Source organism: Rosa rugosa, chromosome 2 (assembly GCF_958449725.1).
Source record: "Rosa rugosa chromosome 2, drRosRugo1.1, whole genome shotgun sequence".
In the NCBI taxonomy this organism is placed as follows: Eukaryota; Viridiplantae; Streptophyta; class Magnoliopsida; order Rosales; family Rosaceae; genus Rosa; species Rosa rugosa.
In genome coordinates, this window is record NC_084821.1 from 40,493,694 (window position 1) to 40,516,014 (window position 22,321).

Consider the following 22,321-nt stretch of genomic DNA (forward strand, 5'->3'; position numbering starts at 1 on the left):
CCCCCTCACGTGCAACCTAGCTCTAGGTCTGCACGTGAAATTAATTAACAATCCAATTCCCACATTGGAAATTGGGACACAAGTCTCATATCGGAGACTTGGTCAATATAACAATCCAAGGCCCACATCGGACACTTGGTAACAATCCTATCAGAATATTCTGATGGCAATATAAGGAACCCAAATTCGGGCCCATGACAATTGGAGACGCAATTGGAGAGAGACCCGCTTTGATACCAAGTCAAACAGAACAAAGACAAAGAGAAAGTTTGGGAATTTCTGATGTATTGATCTTCTCCAAAGATGGAGTACATATACAAAGTATACACATTCCTAATAGGAAACTAATTACACTGTGATATTCTCCCCCTTAACTACATGATATCCTCCTTAAATATACAATCCTAATTATACTACAATTCCTACAATTATGGAGAGTGACTCACGCCAACAGTAATCAGTTACCAGGTCTGAATCCTGGCACTGGAAAATCTTTTATTCACCAGAAAAGGCAAATGGCAGATACAAAGTTTTTAGTAGTAAGAAAAAAAAAACATAAAAAAGAAAGAAAAAAAAAAACTGATCCTTCTTTACTAGGGTGTGAACTTATGCTATCAAGTGCTAATTCCAGAAAATACAAACACTTGTGTTGCTGAGTCTATGAGCCTTCCTTCGGCTGAGTAGGAGAAATCAGAAAATTTCATATAATTTGGGGATGTTCTTCATCTACCAACTCCTTTGGTGCCTTGATGATGGTACCCTCTACTGGAACTGCAAATGCTCCTAAAGAATATCTTTCGTTTTCTCCACACATCTTCACTCGATGATTCACTGGATGCATTCTCCCATTGCTCCATGCCTACATGCAAGCCACCATATATGGACAATAACACATGACTACTCAAGGTCTTGTATGCACGTTTGGTCTAATTAATTTACCCAAGTTATAAATCATTTAATTGTAATCTGTAGTTCTGTACCAGAAGAGGATCTCCAACAATAAATACAAAGGAGTTAGGAGATAGAGAAAACTTGATCCATTGTCCATCCTTGGTTTGAAATTCAAGTCCTGAAACTTGATCATCACAATTGATTGTGCTTAATACTTTGTCATTGTGAGCATGGATCCCCTGCATGTACTCCCCAGATGGAGGTGAGCTGTATTTCATTATTTGAAGCAGTGTTTTACATACCATGATTGAATTCAATTTCTCTCCTAAACCATAACTATCAAGAATCATCAGTTCAATCATATCCTTAAGCTCATCCAGCTGCTTTATCATATGAATTCTACAGTCTGACTGCATCAACAAGAAAGAAATATATAGTATTAACCAAATGATAAATTCAAGATTATAAATGTGGAAATAAGTTAAACAATGAAAACATTATACATGCAATTACCAAAACTGGTCATGACCATTTGGCCACATTAGTTCTGTGAAGTTTCTCAGAGAGTCATAGTTGGAGGCATCTTCAAGTCCAAAGCTCTCAAACAAGGGAATACTTGCATATTGCCCAAAGTAACCATGGTAAGGCTTTGGATTCATATTCTTCTGCTTGATCTGAACCGGAAGGCTGAAAAGGTGGCTTATCATAAAGAAGGTCTCAGCTCTTAACTGCAGAGGTATCTTATCATACACTATTTCAAAACAACCATAACATTCACATGCCTCTCGATATTATAAAAATTAGAGCAATTCAAAATTGAGTGCCCTATAATTTACACACATAAACAAATTTATATCCAAGCTTTCAATTTAAACGGTTTAGTACATTATGATTTTTAGTTTTTCACATTGTGATCGAGTTATCTTAAAGTTTTTTATTCAAATAATCCGTTAAAACAAAATTTAATCATATTTTTTCTAATAGCCTGCCACATCATCAAAATCATGTGGCCCACACCATCACTTAACGGATTATTTGGACAAAAAACTTAACGGTAAGTAATAATTCAAAATTTGAAAACTACAGGTACTGAAGTAAGTAAGAGTGGCAAATCATTGGTGATTAGTAGTTTTTGTTTGGCTCCAATTTTGCTGCAGCTGGTCAACAGTCTCTTTTCTTGCGCGGGCGTGCCAGCACCGTCGGGTGCGGTCGTCGGGGGTGTCCCTTGACCTGACTTCTGTTGAGCGATTGTAGACGAGGAGAGCACCAACCTCGTCGCGGGATTCTTTGTGCCTCGTGGCGAGGACTTTTGCTGAGCTTCTTGAAAATCACAATCGATACTCGATGTTGTAGATCGAGCAGAGCGAGAACCACTGGGAAGTGAGGAGAACTTGCTAAAGCGTGACTTTAGCTTGGCTGGGTTGCTAGGGCGTTACCCTTGCTTGGCTGGTTCTGTAACCGTTGTGGTCGCGGCACTACCGTCGGCTCCCGAGGAGACTAGGACCGAAGCACGTTGACAGAGGGTTTGGTGGCACTGAAAGTCGGCTTCTGAGAAGACTAGGACTAGGAGTGTGATCACCGGTAAGAGAAAGAGAAGGAGAGGAGTTGCTCTTAGAGAGGTTTGCTCTAGAGAGAACTTAGATCATCTTAGAGATGTTGTTGTTGTATGTGAATGGGTGTCTTAGAATGAGAGGAGAAGGTGTTTATATAGGGAAGAAAAAGAAGAGTGAAATGATGAGTGGAAGAAAAATAATGAAAGTAGATCTAAGTTCACTTGTAAAATATGGAAAAGATAGAGAAAAGATGAAATGAAAGCAAATCATGAAGGTGCAGCAACATGGAAGTGGTGATGATCTATTAAAGAGATTGTAGAAGAAAAATATATCCAAGGAAAAAGAGAAAAGCATCTAGCTTTCTTCATGTGGGTAGGAAACATGAACGTGTGAATATTGAGCTGGTTTTAGGTCAGTTTCTGCCCCTTTATTCCTTCAATTATTTCTCCAACAAGACTTCATTATATGCCTTCGACTTCTTCATATGAAATTTCCACTATGAGTTTAGATCATCCTGAAAAATTTTCATATTTTTATTCGATGTGGTTGGGCCGAAAATGCTGCTGGACTTCTTACAGGTCCAGTTTTCCAGTTTTGCTTCTGTAGAAAATTGGGCTGATTGTTTGAAGGCCTTCCACTCAAAAAAGGCTCTTGTACTCTTCATAAGAAATGATCCTTGGGATGTCTAGAATGGATCTGCAGAGTTTCAGCTCATTTCAAGTTCAGTTGGTCAGTCTGCCGCCCCTCCTTCCTTGTTTAGCTCGGTTTCTCCTAGCCGAAGTAGGAAAATGTGCTAAAGTTGTCTTTTCATGTTTCCATGCTTCCATGCTTCCATAGTAGGCTTTATTTAGCCTCTAAATATATATTTCGAGCTTGTCGACAATATATAGCTTGAGCCACTGACATTGGCTCAATTTCTCCAACACACGCCTTGTCCGGCCAAAATGCTCATTTTGGGTCCAAACATTGCCCCCCAGACCTCGAAGTCAAAGGTCCTCGTCTTGACTGAAGAGGTCTTGAATCAGCACTGCTCTTATAATGTCGTTGCTCCAAAGCCACTTGTATTGGCTTGACTAAAATTACTTGAACAGTGGCCTCTCCCTCTTAATTATATATATATGAACCATGAGCATACATATATTAATCGCCAGTCCTCCTTCGCGAACCATCCTTTGCGAGGCCATGTAATTAAAACCACTTCGCTGCCAACAATTCGTAACCCAGCTTTCGCCACAATTATTGGCAAAAATATTGATTTAACCTCCTCCACTGCTAATACCATACTAGGCATATTAAATGTCTCTTGTATATGTGTCTAGACCAATATCAATGGCCTCTTCAGTATATTAGCAAGTTCTAGCCACTGTTAGGCAAGAACACAATTTTTTGCATCCTCCGCGACGCACAAATTTGAAACTATTTTTGTATTTTTGTATATATATATATATATATATATTTTTTTTTATAAGACATTGTGAATCAAGGTTTAGACATGCGGCCCAAGTATAGTCGCCTAGACACAAATTTTCTTTCAAATCCTTTGGGCAACCTTACTGAAATGGCCAGGTGGGGGAGGGCGAACAAGAGAGGCAGAATCCTTTTTGGCATGAGCTACTCCCACATAGTGGTTTAGGCCCATTTGCACGCACTTCTGGATTCAAGAACCTGTCATGAACGTTGTCCCTTTTCTAGACACCATTTCACATAGGCTATACTTACTAAGATGAGAAAGGTCATAAGTGTGAAGACAGTTCAACAAGTGTTAATAAAAGCTGCCCTTAACCTTAAGGGACCTGAACTAGGCACCAATAAGGAGTTTAGGCCAATATTAACAAAAGAGACTTCACCTATTCCGTTATGATTCACAACACCTTACCAAATTCCATTTTTTTTTTTTTTTAATGAAAAGAAAACGAAAAAGTAACAGAAAAATAAAAGCAAAGAAAGAAAGAAGCTAGCAACAACATGTTTGGCTAACCTCTAGAAGACCACGGGGGAGGCCATCTATGCTTCATTCCAAGCTCCGATGTATCAAAATTTGTAGGGTAAAAATTCCTCCTGTGAGAGCTTGTAGGAAAAGAACAAAGATACTTCTCGTTGAAGAATTTGGAGGAATTTGGCTCGTGAGAGGGGTAATATTGCCCCCCAAGTATCCTTGTTGGTTGGTGAAGCATGATCTTCAATTGCAATTGAGGAGATGAAGATGAGTATAGATCGGCTTTGTTACCAACTACCATATCATAGAACATGGTGTCTTCAGGATTAGCCACAGATTGGCCATTATAGACGACCACTTGCTGGTCTGAATTCTCCATATCAAGAGCTTCACTTGCTGGATAATTGTAAACAAGAGTTAACTTGTATTGATGATACTCAAATTTACAGTTGCGAAGGACAACTTGGCCACTAGAATAATTGTTCTGGCCATTCATGCAACGTGGGTTGTAGATGTGCCCTCCACATATATCAAAGCCACCGCTTGGCCTTGAAGAATATATGAAGAACTTCAAGTTGAATTGATTAATAAAGCCACAAATTGGCTTCTGTAGACCACAACTTAATTGATAATTAAGTTGGCTCTGATTTTGATCACCTTCACCAAGAACTTGCTTCTTTTGATCAAAGGGATGATCATGGGCCATATCTTGCCCCCCATGCATCTGATCAGTAGCCACATATTTGGCTTGATCAGTGGAGAAATCAGATATTTGTTCAGAGACAACTTTCTTGTCCGAAGAACAATCTTGTTGATGACCTTCTCCATGCACAGCCTCTGTGTAAGGCTGTGACTCACCAGTGAGACCCTTAGGTTGATTGCCACCTATAGGCAAGTTAGTCTCAGAAATGACCTCTTCGCGAGTAGCTTCTTGATGTTCCAATTTGCCTTACTGCGAATTAGCCAAGCTGGAACCTTCCTCGCGTAAGGTCGCGAACTCCGATGAGGTCCGTTTGTGCTGGGTCGCGACGACATTCATCGACTGCTGGTGGTTTTCTTGGGCTGGTCGGGTCACGTCGGCCAGCTGCTCCCAAGTCTGCCACAAATCTTGTTGGGCTGATTGGAAAAGTTCATTCATCCTCTTCTGCTGCGCCGCCAGGACCTTTTTCAAATTCGCATAATATGAAGCAGTGTTCTGTTGAAAGATAGCAAGTCGCTCCTCTATGCTCGCATTCTCCGGAATGGGAATGGGCACATAGCCTTCTATCGTCGCCATGACTTCAGGAATTTCTTTTGGTAAAGATTTTCCTCTGGCATCCCAATGATGGTGAACACAAAAAGACTCTGATGTAGTCCCACTGGGCGTGCCAAAATGTTTGTTTTGAAGCCCGGTGGTTGAATGTGCTTTAAGAGAAAAACTTCTAATGTAGTTCCACTGGGCATGCCAAAATGTTTGTTTTGAAGGCCGGTGGTTGAATGTCTTCAAGAAAAAAAAAATTCTAACCTTGTCCCACTGGGCGTGCCAAAATGTTTGTTTTGAAGGCCGGTGGTTGAATGTCTTCAAGAAAAAAAAAAATTCTAACCTTGTCCTACTGGGCGTGCCAAAATGTTTGTTTTGAAGCCCGGTGGTTGAATGTGCTTCAAGAGAAAAGACTCTGATGTTGTCCCACTGGGCGTGCCAAAATGTTTGGCTCCAATTTTGTTGCAGCTGGTCAACAGTCTCTTTTCTGCGCGGGACATGTAATTAAAACCACTCATCTAACCTGGTCCCACTGGGCGTGCCAAAATGTTTGTTTTGAAGCCCGGTGGTTGAATGTCTTCAAGAAAAGAAAAAAAATTCTAACCTGGTCCCACTGGGCGTGCCAAAATGTTTGGCTCCAATTCTGCTGCAGCTGGTCAACAGTCTCTTTTCTTGCGCGGGCGTGCCAGCACCGTTCGGGTGCGGTCGTCGGGGGTGTCCCTTGACCTGACTTCTATCAAGCGATTGTAGACGAGGAGAGCACCAACCTCGTCGTGGGATTCTTTGTGCCTCGTGGTGAGGACTTTGCTGAAGTTTCTTCTTGTTAACACAATCGATACTCAATATTGTAGATCGAGCAGAGCGACATCACCGGGAAATGTTGAGATATTGCTAAAGCGTGACTTTAGCTTGGCTGGGTTGCTAGGGCGTTACCCTTGCTTGGCTGGTTCTGTAACCGTTGTGGTCGCGGCACTACCGTCGGCTCCCGAGGAGACTAGGACCGAAGCACGTTGACAGAGGGTTTGGTGGCACTGAAAGTCGGCTTCTGAGAAGACTAGGACTAGGAGTGTGATCACCGGTAAGAGAAAGAGAAGGAGAGGAGTTGCTCTTAGAGAGGTTTGCTCTAGAGAGAACTTAGATCATCTTAGAGATGTTGTTGTTGAATGTGAATGTGTGTCTTAGAATGAGAGGAGAAGGTGTTTATATAGGGAAGAAAAAGAAGAGTGAAATGATGAGTGGAAGAAAAATAATGAAAGTAGATCTAAGTTCACTTGTAAAATATGGAAAAGATAGAGAAAAGATGAAATGAAAGCAAAGCATGAAGGTGCAGCAACATGGAAGTGGTGATGATCTATTAAAGAGATTGTAGAAGAAAAATATATCCAAGGAAAAAGAGAAAAGCATCTAGCTTTCTTCATGTGGGTAGGAAACATGAACGTGTGAATATTGAGCTGGTTTTAGGTCAGTTTCTGCCCCTTTATTCCTTCAATTATTTCTCCAACAAGACTTCATTATATGCCTTCGACTTCTTCATATGAAATTTCCACTATGAGTTTAGATCATCCTGAAAAATTTTCATATTTTTATTCGATGTGGTTGGGCCGAAAATGCTGCTGGACCTCTTACAGGTCCAGTTTTCCAGTTTTGCTTCTGTAGAAAATTGGACTGATTGTTTGAAGGCCTTCCACTCAAAAATAGCTCTGGAACTCTTCATAAGAAATGATCTTTGGGCTCTCTAGAATGGGTCTGCAGAGTTTCAGCTCATTTCAAGTTCATTTGGTCAGTCTACCGCCCCTCCTTCCTTGTTTAGCTCGGTTTCTCCTAGCCGAAGTAGGAAAATGTGCTAAAGTTGTCTTTTCATGTTTCCATGCTTCCATGCTTCCATAGTAGGCTTTATTTAGCCTCTAAATATATATTTCGAGCTTGTCGACAATATATAGCTTGAGCCACTGACATTGGCTCAATTTCTCCAACACACGCCTTGTCCGGCCAAAATGCTCATTTTGGGTCCAAACACTATGGGCCACATCATTTGCTTCATGATAAATAGAACACAGAGTGACAGAAGGAATGGTACGTATATATGCTTTGCAATCCTCAATAATACAACCAACCTCCGACAAGTCCTCCAAATCTCCTTGTAAGGCCGTGACCGCCATAGTGCAATCTGTTTCAATGTCCACAGCAGCAAAGCCTTGATGCACAAGAAGCAGGAGTCCTACCCGTAAAGCCTCTAGTTCCATCTGAAAAGCAGACCTCACATGGGAGAACGGTCGAGCAATTGCAGCTATGCACAGACCATCTTCATTTCGAATGATTGCCCCAACTCCACCTTGACCCGTGTCACTTAGAAATGCCCAGTCCGTATTAAGCTTCAGTCTACCCCGTGGTGGAAGCTTCCATTTAGTCTTCTATCTTGGTAGCTTCTTTGGAGATACCGGATGAGTAGCATGATAATCCTCTAGGAGTTTGATAGCCCATGTTGAGGTGTTTAAAGGATTGAAGCTAGTCCCCCTCCAGACCCCATTGTTCCGTTCCACCCAAATGGCCCACATTAACATAAAGAAGAACTTCAACTTGTGATTGGGTAGAGTGTCAAACACATGCAGCAGCCATGCATGGATGTTGGGAGAAGGATGGTGTCGCACCAGTAACTGTAATGGGCCCCAACTCCAAAATTCATCAATCCTCTTACATCCCTTGAACACATGCAAAGCATTTTCTTCATACTTGTTGCAAAAAACGCAGCGAGTATCCAACTGCACCCCCTTCCTAGCCAACGCCACTCTTGTAGGTAAAATATCTCGATGTAACCTCCACATGAAAGATCTTACTCTTGGGGGCACTCGTGTCTTCCATAAGGTTTTCCAGTACAACTCCATAGTCCTATTGGATGCCCCTGACGTGGACGCTCGAGTAGAGATGTTCTCGGTGGCTCTGAGAGTATGATAGCCGCTGCGAACACTATAACGGCCCTTTCTATCAAAATGCCACACTTGTGTTATCTATCCGGTCTCTTACACTTAGTGGGATGCTGGCAATTAATTCAACCTCAGATGATCAAGTGCTTTTAATTTTGTGCAAATTCGACCCATATTTCGTCAAGCAAATAGTGTTGCTCACCGTTTAGCACACCTTGCTAGCCTTGTCATATCTTGATGATGTTTGGTTTGAAGAGACTCTCTTTGAGGATATTTGTAAGTTTACTTGAGATTTCGACATCACATCTCCCTCGCAGTACTTTAATTCCATTAATAATAATATCTCATGGGGCTCCTACCACTCTTTCAAAAAAAAAAAATTGAAAGATAATTTTTTGGGTGTGAGAGGTAAAACAAATGGTAGGTATTTATAGGGAAATTTTTAGAATTTTTTAAAATTTTGTTGTTACCATTTTTTTGTTACACAGACACACATATTGGATCTTCTCATTAATTGAAGCCAACGGTCCAGATTTAATGACCGTTGGTTTCAAATTTTTAGAATTGCCCAACGTCTACCTCCCACGTGTACAAGCACAATTCAGCCTAGCCCACCGCTAGACGACAAAAAACTCAGCGGATGTGTGTTATCTCTTTCAGGTGCTGAACAGTAAGAGAATGTGGAGAACACGCAGCGCAAGTCGCGTCTCTCTCTGTGTAATACCCCGAAAATTCGTTATTAATTTCTGATGGTTTTCTGGAATTAATAAAGTGTTCGTTAGTATGATTTCGTGGTTCGAGGGTGGAGCGGAAGTGTTTCGGACAATTATTCGCTCGAAATGCTTTGAATCAAGGGTTGACTTTTTATACGTTAGGATTATACGGAAGCTTCCTTCACGAAAGTCATAAAGCGCGTCGATACGAGTTCGTGCATATGCTGAACGCAAAAATCGGAGTTCGTATGAAGAAGTTATCACATTCGGGAAAACTTTCCATTTTTGTATAAAGGACGAAAATTTTTGAAAATTGCAAAAAAAGCCCAGATTTCCAAATTGGAAAACCCGAGCTCTCTTCTCTCTCCTCCCACCGGAAATCGCCTTTTTTCTTCTTCCAGGCATAACTTTGCCGTCCGGCCACCTTTGGACGTCCAACCACTTGCTTTAGCTTCGCCTCTTCCTCGCGCACCTGTCAGTGGTGGCTTTGCAGCCTATCTCGGCCCGTAGATGCAGCAAGCATTTCCCTATCCTAGCTACAGTGGGAGGTCAACGCCAGTTTCTTCCTCCTCCGGCCACCATAGCTCGAGCCACCTAGCTTTCTAAAATCCCCTAAAGATGCTAATCATGTTCCCCAAGCGGCTTGAAGAGATTTGAAGTGTGGAGGGAGAAATTAAGCAAATCGGAAAATCTGGAAAATCCTCCGATCTACTTACTGTTTTGGTAATTTCCGGCCTATTCTACTTTGATTTAGGCTTGATGCTAGTTGTGAAAGTTGTTGGGCATATTGTGAGGAAGAGTTTCATGTAGGTTTCACTGCCTAACTCGGCGGTTGACGGCGGCGCTGTACGGCGGCTTCCGGCCACCTCAGGGATAGTTTCTATTCCTAATTTTGATCGACTCGTCGATACGAGCATTTCGATATACAACACTTAATTTTTGGAAATCGTATGAGCATGTTAGGGTTTTAGGGTTTTTGATTCGATCGGTTTTCAATCCGTGTGGATTCGGTCGTCCAATCGACTTATAGTTTTGATATTTTGATCGTATAAGTATTCTAGAGACCTTGGGTGGTCTTGGATGAAGTTTCGCCTCGATTGGCATTACTTTCAAGGTTTTAGTTCAAACTGGGATTCGAAACTTAATCGCTTTTGATTCGTGTACTACGTTGTGACGTATATTACTTAGGTGATTGACGGAGCATATTGATACCTTATCTCTACTGTAAGAGAAGATGCAGCGGGATTTAGAGGTGAGTAAATCTCACGTGGTTCATTTACGAACCGAATTTCTTTTTGTACATTTTTTTACTAAATCGTGAAATCGTTTTATGCAAATAAATATTTGTTTTAAATGATATGAACTCGATAGACTACGGTTCACAGGTATAGAAAATGAATTTTTATTATAAATAAATTTCTCCGTCTTTGGTGCTTTCGAACTATAGTTGGTATTAGTGGCATTCCTGAGTGAATGACTACACACACACACACACACACACACACACACACACACACATATATATATATATGTGTGTGTGTGTGAAATATATATGTATTGGTGGATTAGTTGGACGCAAACAATAATTGTGCGTGAGTTTTTATTATTGTTTTGGGAATGACTTTTTGGGAAACAATATGTTGTGGGAAATGGTATTTCTATTGTTTTGAAAAGTGATTGAAGATTTGGGAATCACAGGTTGTGATTTTACCATTTTTGGAGATTTGGGTAACATTTTAGGTCCAGTGCGACTCATTTAAAGGTTTTGATATAAGGATCAGGTTGGCCTAAGGATCCAGGGTTGCAGGTTGTAACCTCAGCGCAGAAATATAAGGATTGCACACCTTTGGCCGAGTGAGTGGATACGATTAGTTAGAGCTCTAGTCTGTCTGCCGTTGTACTGTCATGGGGCATAACTTTGTGTTATGACACTTGTGGGTATATGTTTTTAAAAGAGAGTCTCAGGGTGTACTTTCTTTTATTGTCCAGGTTGGACCGGAGTTTTCATATTGATTTAGCAGGCTAATATTTCATATGTTTTGGTCACGATGTGACTTGTGTTGTTTCTTTTGGGAAAAGAATATTGGAGTTTAAGGAATTGTGGTGTGTGTTTCTTTCCCTTAAGTTGAAAGGTTTTCCTCGGAATTTGTGTGTGTTGCTTCCTTAAATCGAATTAGTGGATTCTTCGTGATATTCATGTGAGTGTGTGGTTTTTGTTTTTGAGTTACTCATACGAGCTTAAAAACCGTAGGGGTTTGTTGGTTGCAACCCGGTGAACTATTCCATGGTAGCGGTTATTCCTGCAGGTCAGGACCACCAGGGTGGAGATCGCGGCGTGCAGTTCAGCAGTGTTAGGTTCAGGACCTATTTTTGGTATCGTACTGCTGTATGTAGTATGCTCCTAGCGAGCACTACTTTTGTATTTCATTATTTCGAGCTTTGTAAACACTTGTTGATGTTATATTCGACTCTAGTGATTGAGTCTTTATTGACATTATGTTTTCAGTTATTCTGTTGCTTAGCACTTTGTTCAGAGGGGGGGGGGGGGGGGGAAGGTTTAACACTTTGTTGTTTTGCTTAGAGTCTTTGTTTTAGGAGTTTTGGCATTAATTTCATGTTTTTGTCGAAATCCACCGACTAGTCGGCGAAGTCTGCCGACCGATCGTTGTTTGTGTGTTTTAGGGTCAAAAGCTCGCAGACCAATTGGCGAAGTCTGCCGACCGGTCGTCACAAAAAAAAAATAAAAAATAAGGTTTTGTTTTTGTTTTTGTTGAGTCTTTAGGAGTCTTCCAACACTATGATGAGCATGAACTATCGAATTGAATTATATGGTTACAAGGTGATTGCAAGCATGATTTTGAATTTATAATCTTAAGTAATTGTTAATAGACTTTTATGATTATTATGCTTGACTTATGGTGCAATAGATGGTTAGGGCTTATGTGATAACTGAAAATTTGATGGAAGCATGCTAGAACAAGTTAAACTTGATTTAGTCCCTTGTGAGTTATTAAGCCTTTATATGTGCTATTTCTTTTATGAGTGCTTAGTATAGATCATCTTATTTTCTTGACGAGGATTTTGTTTGATCCCATTTTTTATTCACTTTGGTTGAGACTCGGATTCGACATGCATATTTATATAAGAACAAATGCTAGAACTTGCCCCAAAGCCTGTTGAAGCGTATGGTTGAATTGCATGATGGATGGGAAGGGATGAAGGCACTAGGATTACCACCGAAGCCAAACTAACCGGTGTCCCTTTATGCCCACAAGATGTGCAACCCCCTAGTTAACCCCTTTGAGCCTACATTTAGCCTTTTCTTTCATCACCCACATAATCCTTAAACCTTGAGCCTAGTGTAGTTTTTCCTTTACCCTTATTCTTAAGTAGACCTGTAAATGGACCGAATTTTGATCCGGACCCGCTCCAGATCCGTGGCTATTGGACGGGTTTGGATCGAAAATTTTGATCCGTTGATCCGTTAATGATCCGAATCCGTTAACCCGTTTATTTAACGGATCAAATACGGATTTAGGTCGATCCGATCCGTTAATGATCTGATCCGTTTTTGTAATAATAAAATATTATTTTTTATTAATATAATATTATTATTTTTTAATATAAAATATAAAATATGAAGAATTTCTAATACAATTTTTTTGCAGAAATCTAAGGGACAGTCCATCACCCAAGATTCCAAGAAGCATTAAGAATTTTGATAATTTAATTCTACTTTTTGTGATACTTTTCTTGTTGTTTTAATATTTAATTAATATCTTATGAGGTATCATGATATAAATTTAATATTACTATTTAAAATTTTAAAATATTTGAAATTATAAACGGGTCGGATTAGCGGATCGAGTATCCGTTAATCCAGCGGATACGGATTTGGATCGAGCTATCAATGATCCGCCGGGTTAACGGAGCGGGTTTGGATCAAATTTTTTTTTAAGTAAACGGGTTTGGATTTAGGTCGATCCGATCCAAATCCGATCCATTTACAGGTCTATTCTTAAGATTTAGTGGAGCTATATTCATGAGATATTTCCGTTCAAGCTGATTGTTGTACAAAACAAGTGTGGGGGAATCAGATTCATGATCCAAAGAAAAAATATTTATTGCCGTGAAAAAAAAAAAAAAAAGAAGTATTCGGCATTGAAAGAAAAAAATAATACAAAGTTTGGATCTGATTCTCTATGTGAAAAAGGAGATTGATTAGAAGTGAAGGCCCAACATGAAGAATTTGGCCTTTGTCCTACTTCACGAATGTTTTAGACGTTATACCTTGAGAACTGTTTGGACCCAAAATGAACATTTTGGCCTGACAAGGCACGTCTTGGAGAAATTGAGCCAATATCAGTGGCTCAAGCTATATATTGTCGACAAGCTCGAAATATATATTTAGAGGCTAAATAAAGCCTACTATGGAAGTATGACAAGTCAACTTTAGCATATTTTCCTACTTCGGCTAGGAAAAACCGAGCTAGACAAGGAAGGAGGGGTGGCAGACTAACCAAATGAAATCTAAATGTACTGAAACTTTCCAGATCCATTCTAGACAGCCCAAGGATCATTTCTTATGAAGAGTGCAAGAGCTTTTTTTGAGTGGAAGGCCTTCAAACAATCAGCCCAATTTTCTACAGAAGCAAAACTGGAAAACTGGACCTGTAAGAGGTCCAGCAGCATTTTCGGCCCAACCACATGGAATAAAAATATGAAAATTTGTCAGGATGATCTAAACTCATAGTGGAACATTTCATATGAAGAAGTCGAAGGCATATAATGAAGTCTTGTTGGAGAAATAATTGAAGGAATAAAGGGGCAGAAACTGACCTAAAACCAGCTCAATATTCACATGTTCATGTTTCCTACCCACATGAAGAAAGCTAGATGCTTTTCTCTTTTTCCTTGGATATATTTTTCTTCTACAATCTTTTTAATAGATCATCACCACTTCCATGTTGCTGCACCTTCATGCTTTGCTTTCATTTCATCTTTTCTCTATCTTTTCCATATTTTACAAGTGAACTTAGATCTACTTTCATTATTTTTCTTCCACTCATCATTTCAATCTTCTTTTTCTTCCCTATATAAACACCTTCTCCTCTCATTCAAAGACACCCATTCACATACAACAACAACATCTCTAAGATGATCTAAGTTCTCTCTAGAGCAAACCTCTCTAAGAGCAACTCCTCTCCCTCTCTTTCTCTTTCTCTTACCGGTGATCACACTCCTAGTCCTAGTCTTCTCAAAAGCCGACTTTCAGTGCCACCAAACCCTCTGTCAACGTGCTTCGGTCCTAGTCTCCTCGGGAGCCGACTGTAGTGCCGCGACCACAACGGTTACAGAACCAGCCAAGCAAGGGTAACGCCCTAGCAACCCAGCCAAGCTAAAGTCACGCTTTAGCAATTTCTCCTCACTTCCCAGTGGTTCTCGCTCTGCTCGATCTACAACATCGAGTATCGATTGTGATTTTCAAGAAGCTCAGCAAAAGTCCTCGCCACGAGGCACAAAGAATCCCACGACGAGGTTGGTGCTCTCCTCGTCTACAATCGCTTGATAGAAGTCAGGTCAAGGGACACCCCCGACGACCGCACCCGAACGGTGCTGGCACGCCCGCGCAAGAAAAGAGACTGTTGACCAGCTGCAGCAAAATTGGAGCCAAACAAGAACTTTAAAGATTTTTCATCTCTTACTTCATTACTCGCTCCACTAGGTTTTTAGAATCTTTGTTATATCCTATCCTTTCTTTCATTAAACCTCAACCCTTGGCCCCATTACATCCTTGAATAAAGACCTTCTGATCTTTGAAGTTGTGCATTCGATTTGTGGAGACTTGTGCAGAGGGCTGAGCATATGGTGTCACTGGCCTTCATCCGAGTTTTGGCATTCCAATCATGGGATCATAATGAAAAAAATATCAGAAAAATATTTTCTTTCTTGTTATCATATGTGAGCTATTTGTTTGCCTTATTACATCATTCCTCTCACATATAACTTGAGTGAAAACTTATGCTTACGCATCAAGTCAGAAAATCATGAGAGAAAAGAAATGGAGAGCATCCTTGTGAGAAATTAAGTTGAAGCTTGTTTGAAACATGAAGATGTTGAGTTTTCTTTTGTTGCATTGGTTTTGATTATCTTTGCATCAGATTTCTAGCATGATGGTTATCAAAGGAAATTAGCTCTTAAGTCTGATTATGGATTTGATTTCATCCGAGCTTGAATCTTGTTGACCATATGTGCGGGCTTAAAAGTTCTCTAAGATGTTTGGAAGACGTTAATTAGGTCCGTGTCTAGTTGTTTGCTAGGGACTAGCAAAGCTTAAGTGTTGGGGTATTTGATAGGAGCATTTTATGCGAAGTGTATATGGTTAATCCCTATATTAATCTTTGTTAGTTTATTCTATTTTCTCCTTATTTATTTGCTTATGTGTTTATTAGGTTTTTCGGAGCAAATATACAAAAAGAAGATAATATTGAGGAAAGATGCGTAAATAAGGAAAAGCTTGAAGTCCTGGCCAAGCAGAAGACCTTGATGGATTGAGGAGCCCAATTCATGGAGATATTCGCAGAAATATTGATTATGACATGGCAAATGCTCATTGGACAAAGTGTGGAGAATCCTAAATCAAATAGAGAATCAAGAAGTTGCCTTTCTCTACAATTCAAGGAGTCTCAAACCAAAAAGGAATGAAAGAGGACTCAAGGAGCAATATAAAAGGGCTGCAAATCTGAAGGCTCTCTTCTCTCTTCCTCTTTTTCCTCTCTCCTGCAACTTCTTATTTTTCTCTTTAGCTTGTTTTTGTTTTTCTTTCTATGAGAAACTAACTCTTTAGTTGGGGGTTGTTGAAGCCCCAAATCATGATTGTAAACTTGTTATGACTTTCAATTAGTTTTGTTTATCTATTGGATGAGAACCTAATTTCTATCTTCACATTCATGATTCCTTTGCATGTTTTCTTTGGTGCGCAACTTAGATTGCATGTTTAGGGTTCTATTACTATGAATGATCATTGCCTGTACCTTGCTTCGAGGGTTGCGTTGAGAGTTCTAGAGTAGTAAATTGTCTATAAGGCAAGTGATTAGGTTCCTAGGTTAATTGAGACGCGTCGTACTCAAGATTCCTTATGATGTCTCTTTTTTCTATTGCGTAATGATTTCTTTGTGTTAAATCTAGAGTTGCGTCAACCTAGGTTGCATTTTAGAAAATAGGTTAGGTGTAGAGCGTCTCTCACCTAGCATACAAGTAAGGAAAAACAATAGGTTAATTCAGACCTTGGGTTAACTTGAGCATCTTCATCCATAGATAAATGAAATTAGGTTGAACATGATTAGTTTACTTGATTGATTGGTGGTGGATGCAATTCCTCTAACTTGTTTTATCTTTGATTTTCAAAACCCTGAATCAAGTCTTTTTATTTTCGGAGTCATTTAGTGTTTCATTTTTTATTTAATTAGTTCGTCAACCAAAACACCTTCAAAAATTATCAAACTTTGTCAGTAGTTAGTTTATCATGTCTAAAGTCTGTATGTAAATTTTCGTGACATTTAGAATAGTTTAGAGTCGTCTGTCAATCAGATCTTTATAACTGGACAGTTTAGGTTTATTTTGTTTTGAGTCTTTAGATTAGTGATTAGACCACAATCTCTTGCGGGAACGATCCCTACTTACGTATACTATTTTCAACATTCTTGTAGGGTTAAATTATAGGCATTTTTGTGCATCTATTTAGGTGTATAGAAATAGCCTATCAGTGATTCTTTTGCAAGGCTCCTTCCATTTCATCTTCAATAGCTTTAGTCCACATAGGATCTGCTAGAGCATCCTGCACTTTACTTGGAATGATAATAGCAGATAAATGAAATACAAAAGATGCATATGACTTAGATAACCTATGGGATGACATGTAATTGCTTATGGGATATTTGGCCTTGGCTTTAGGATCTGGTTCATATTGAGCCTTTGGTTGAACTCTATTTTTCGAAATGGCAATTTATGAACTCCTATGGTGTTACTTGAATTTGTTTCAGTGTTAGGCTCAGAATTTACATTATCATGAAATTCAAACACAGGGTTATTAATTACCTCTGGATCATCCTCAAGGAGCATTGGTGTTGATGGGGTAGTAGAAGGGGAAGAAATATCTCAGACTGCTGATTCTGGAGTTGGCAACTGATTTCCATTTTCAGCGATTCTAGAATCTGTTTCTGATGTCGGTAACTGGTTGCTCCTTTCAGTATTTCCATGCTCGATTCTTGTTTCTCTAGTATTTCCATGTACCTGGATATCCACAGGTTTCAAGGGACACGAGCAATTCCTCAAAGACTGCTCTTCCTCAATATTACTCTCCCCCTGAAGAGGAGTCTTCGGGGAAAAATATAGATCATGTTCAAAGAATGTAATATCCATTGAAACATAGGTACATTTAATAGTGGGGTTATAGCACCGATATCCTTTCTGAGTGGAAGCATAACCAATGAAGATGCACTTTTTAGCACAAGCATCCAACTTAGTCCTTTGGTTTCGATGGATATGTACATCAGCTACACAACGAAAAATCTTTGGATCAAGGGCATGGGTAGGTGGTAAAGGTAAATGACTGGCAAGAGCTTGAATTGGTGTTTGTGGTGGTGGACAGTGTTTCTTGACTGTGGACTAAAGGGCTTGTGTGGGAAGTCTATTTATGAGGTAGGCAGTAGTTAGGATGGCATCACCCCAAAAATATTCGGGCGTATGAGCTCCGATCAACATGGAGCGAGCAGCTTCAAGAATATTGTGGCGGTTCTTTCGTTCCGCTACACCATTTTGTTGAGGGGTTTGAGGACATGTGGTCTGATGAATGATGCCATGGGTAGCTAGATATTGGTGAAAGAGATGGTTCACATATTCTCCACCATTATCTGTACGAAGGACTTTAATGGGTGTTTGGAACTGAGTGTTGACCATTGCATGAAAAGTCTGAAAAACTGAAAAAACATCACTTTTATTTCGCAGCAAGTAGATCTAACTCAGCCGGGTGTAATCATCGACAAATAAAACAAACCATTTCATTCTAGAGGGCGTTGGCGGACAAGGCCCCCCAAACATCAGAGTGAACAAGATCAAATAGGGCAATACTTTTATTTGAGCTCAAAAGATAGCTGACACGGTGACTCTTGCCTAAAATGCAAGTGTTGCATTTAAAGTCTGATGGTTTATTATGCTGAAACAATAAAGGGAAGAGAATTTGGAGATAACCAAATGATGGATGTCCCAATCTCTTATTGCATAACCAGATTTGTTCTTCATCTGTGGAAGTCTTTTTCTGAATCTGATGCACTTCACTTACACGACGATTGCCAGCAGTGGTCATCTCTATGTGGTATAGTCCCCCCTTCTCAATACCCCACCCAATGATTTCCCCTATTAGGATGTCTTGAAATATACAACACCAAGGGTGAAGAATTACACAACAATAAAATTGTTTGGTTATCTGTTTGACAGATAAGAGATTATGAGATAAGGAAGGAACAAGCAACACAGTATGAAGGGTAATGGAGTCTGTAAGAGTGACAGACTCAGCACCGGTAATGGGGTAGGAATCACCATTGGCATTAGTTACGCTAGATCGGCCAACTGGATTTAAACGGTGAATATTGCTAGGGTTATTGATTAGTCATATGAACAGTTGCACCTGAATCAATTATCCACATATCATGAGCAGGTTCGTCAGAAGCTGTATTCAAACACAGGTCTGGGGAAGTAATTTGGAGGGAGGCTTGAGGTTTGCCTCTGGTCCGATAGCTTTTTGGGCCTTTATTGCCATAAGGTTAAACTGATTTTGCTTTCTCCCTTACTTCTTTTGCTTGTGCTTCCTTATTAGCAATGTGACCCTCCCACCATTTTGGAAATCCATGTAACTGGAAACAATTCTCTACCATATGCTTGGTTGACTTGCAGTGAATACATTTCATGGGTCCTTGGGAGGGTGCTTGCCAAGGTGATGATGTAGATGAGGAAGGCTGGAAGCTACTGACATGTGGTGGTCAGTATTGAGCAACCATGATTTAATACATACTAAGTAAAGAGAAGAGGAATCCGATCCTTGGGTGTTGCCTATCGAGCAATATTTCGTTAACTCCTTTTAATATGACCAGGTAAGGAGGGTTAAGATTTTGGTGGAGCAATGCTCACTTTTCAACCTTTAGGTTACCTTTCTCTTATTCAATCCTTGGCCTAGACATCACATTAATTGGATGAACCTACTTGTGTTGAGTGAGTAAGCTCGACGTTATAAGGATAAAATTCCTAATCTAATTTACTTAGATTTGGGTCAATGGCCCAACTAGAAATGGACCCAAATAGGGTTGAGTGAAGCAAACAAACCCAAGGCAAATATCTTTTGCGAGAGAGAGAGAGATATGGCTCTTCTTTGTCCGTGTCACAACAGAATTGTCCGAGAGAGAGAGACAAGTATGTTCGGCAAATCTGAAGGCGCCGCCGGTGGTTCTCCTCGGCGTCTGAGTCAGAGATCCGAGCGGCGGTTGCAGGTTGGGTCGCTGGAATCGGAAGGTACTTCGACTTTCGGTCAATTCTGATTAGAGCTTCGATCGAGTTCGCTGAGGATTCACCTCTCTACACTACTCTCTGTAAAGATGGGCTGAAGGTTCCAAATGTTGAGTACTTGCTTTCGGCTTTGGAAGCTATGGAGGTCGATAATTGCAGGATTGAGATTGAGAACTCGGATTCCTAAGATGTATGGTCAGAAAGGTGCAAATTATGGTATTGGAATGGGTACTAGGTACTGAAGAACATAATTTTTTCTTGGTATTTTCTGGGAATAAGTTTGTGCTTGATCTTTGAGCAAAAACTTGGTTATGGGTATGATCTGGGTTTGTTCAGAAAAGAATCAAGATCAGTTTCTGATCAGTTGATTTTGTCTGAGAATGGATACGGGGAAGAAATAAGCTTCCTGGGTATGATATTGATATGGATATATTTTCTGGGTAAAAATGAAGAAACACAGTTCTTCTGTGTCTGGTACTGGTATGGTTTAGAGTTTCTGGTGCTGGTATTTTTTGGGTGCTTGGTTAAGATGAAGAACAGAGTTCTTCTCTTGGTGATTCTGGCAGCGGAATATGGGTATGGATAATTTAGATTTCGAGATAGGGATATTGACCATTTACACAATTTGAGCCTAAAAATTGCCCACTTACTCCACCAAGAAGTTTTTAATCCCATTTACCCAATTTAAACATCGATGATAGTTTTGCCCTCATTTTAATTAACAAACTACACTCTCAGACTCTCTCCTCTCTCTCTCTCTCTCTCTCTCTCTCTCTCTCTCTCTCTCTCTCTCTCTCTCTCTCTCTCTCTCTCTCTCTCTCTCTCTCTCTCTCTCTCTCTCTCTGAAGCCCCCTCCTCCCTTCTCTTTGAAAGGTCTCGATGACCGGCGTGGCGTCGTCGTCATCTTTGCTTCACTGGAAATTACAGGCGAGTTGGTTGAAGAGGTGGCGGCGGTGGCGGTAAGTTCCGGCGATCTCGGCACCGCTGATATCGATCTCAAGAGCGGTGACCTCGTGATTGCTGGATCGAATAGGGTCAAGTCGGGTCTTATTATAAGTTTTCGTATTCGAATCTCAAACCCAGAGACCCGCTCCTCTCATTCCCTCTCGATCTTGATCTACAACATCAACGACTTTCTCGATATATATGATCATGATATTGGGAGCAGTGAGATAGTAGAGAGAGCACCGAGTTTTCAATTCCATTGCCACACAGTTGTGAAGAAGATGGTTAATGACATATTCAAAAGTCACTCTGATCGTCCCCATGCCAAGCACGCGGACAGAGACAAACTCCATCCATTATTTGTAATTATTACTCATGCATGAACGTGCACACACACACACACACACACACACATATATATATATATATATATATATATATATATATATATATATATATATATATATATATATATATATACAGGGGTCATCATGGGCCGGGGTAGGGCCGGCCCTACCCTAAATTTTAGGGCTTAGGGTCGGGCCTAGTCAAAGTCAACAAAATTTAGGGCCGGGTAGGGTCGGGCCGGGGCTTAAATATGCTAACCCTTACCCGCCCTAAAAGCCCGATCTATTAGAGCCGGGTCGGGCCGACCTTCCGAACAGGGCCAAATAGGGCTGAAAAGAGCCTTATTTTGTTTAATAAAAAAAAACTTACATTATTTGTTTTTCCTCAAAATGTGGCTCAATGGTTATATAGGTAATATAAGACATTGTTTTTAGTTGATCATATTTAATATGTGTGTGTGTGTGTGTGTGTATAGGAATTAACTTATAACATTTATTAATATTAGTTAAGGTGGTTATATTCAATTAACTATCTCTCTAAATCTCCTAATATTAATTGTTATGTAACAAAGAAAATAAAAACTAAAGAAAACAAAGCTTAAGAAATCAATTACAAAGAAAGAGATAAATTGCATATTATAGAAAAAAGAGAAACATAATTAAAAAATAGAAAAAATAGAAAATTATTAGGGCTTATTCGGGCGGGCCTAAAGGGCTCAAACAGGCCTGGCAGGAGGGCCGGGCCGGGTTTCATTCTCATGGCCCATACCCTACCCTATTTTAAAAAGGGTCGGGCCGACCCGCCCTAATGCAAGGGCCGGGTCGGGCTTCGGCCCTACGGGCAGGGCAGGTTTGGGGCCTAAGGGCCAATGATGACCCCTATATATGTGTGTGTGTGTGTGTGTGTGTGTGTGTGTGTGTGCATATGGAGTATCTGTGCCTAAGGTGAGTACTACTATATCAGTGCCTAAAGTGAGTATAACATGGGATTTCTATGTTGTCAAATTTGGTAAATGGAGTGTAAGATGCAATTTTTGTTTGGGAATTGGTTAAATTTATTTTATTGCGGGGCAATAATATTTTTATTGCAGGGCAATAATGTTTTTATTGCGGGGTAATAATAGTTTTTATTGGGAGTCAATAAATAACTATTTATTAGGAAGTCAATAAATAACTATTTATTAGGAAGTCAATAAATCTCCCAAAACTGTCAAAATT

At 40.1% G+C, this 22,321-nt stretch overlaps 1 pseudogene; it reads right to left on the reverse strand.

Moving 5' to 3' along the window:
• Positions 1-614: 614 nt before the first annotated feature.
• Positions 615-8,502, reverse strand: LOC133730746 (probable 2-oxoglutarate-dependent dioxygenase AOP1; annotated as a pseudogene).
• Positions 8,503-22,321: the final 13,819 nt, after the last annotated feature.